Below are 771 nucleotides of genomic sequence, written 5' to 3'. Positions count from 1 at the left end.
ATTTCCACCATCCTGAGGATGCGCTCAGCCGATGGGAGACGCAAAGCCTTCTCCACTTGCAGCTCCCACATGCTGGCGGTCACCATATTCTACGGCACCCTGACCTTTATGTACTTACAGCCGAGCTCTAATTATCCCCTTGACACAGACAAGATGGCCTCTGTTTTCTACACAGTGATCATTCCCATGTTGAATCCCTTAATCTACAGCCTGAGGAACAAAGACGTGAAAGAAGCTCTGAGGAAAGTCGTCGTCAGTAGAAAACAGGCTTTCGTGTTCCTGAAAGTTAAAATATGATTTCGGCAAACAAAAGAGGCCTTTCCTTCATGATGTTTTTCCCGCTATTAACGAAACTAGTAGAGAGTCTTGATCTTAGTTGGTGGTCAATAAAGATTTGTTCACTTTAAAATTAAATTTTTCTCTGAATTCTTCTATAGCAAGTTTGACGTAGAATTACATTAATGCGTAGAAAATATCTTAAGAACTTACATTCTATTATTTCTCAAAAGAAAAACATATATTAAAAAATTATCTTCTCTGATAGTTACATAACTAGTTACCGGCCAACAGCAGACAAAAGTGAAGGCACTCTGAACACCTGGTTTAGGACTATGAGTGTTTTAATTATATATTTTAACTTAAATACCAAGACATCACTCTAAACTACTGGTGTCAACTGGGAGTAATTTTCCCCCAGGGGACATGGAGCAATGTCTGGAAATATTGATGTTCACCCTGAGAAGATTATGTAGCTATTACTAGCAAGAGGGT

Source organism: Pteropus vampyrus, unplaced genomic scaffold, assembly GCF_000151845.1.
Source record: "Pteropus vampyrus isolate Shadow unplaced genomic scaffold, Pvam_2.0 Scaffold559, whole genome shotgun sequence".
Classification (NCBI taxonomy): Eukaryota; Metazoa; Chordata; class Mammalia; order Chiroptera; family Pteropodidae; genus Pteropus; species Pteropus vampyrus.
Note: the sequence above shows the minus strand (reverse complement) of the source record.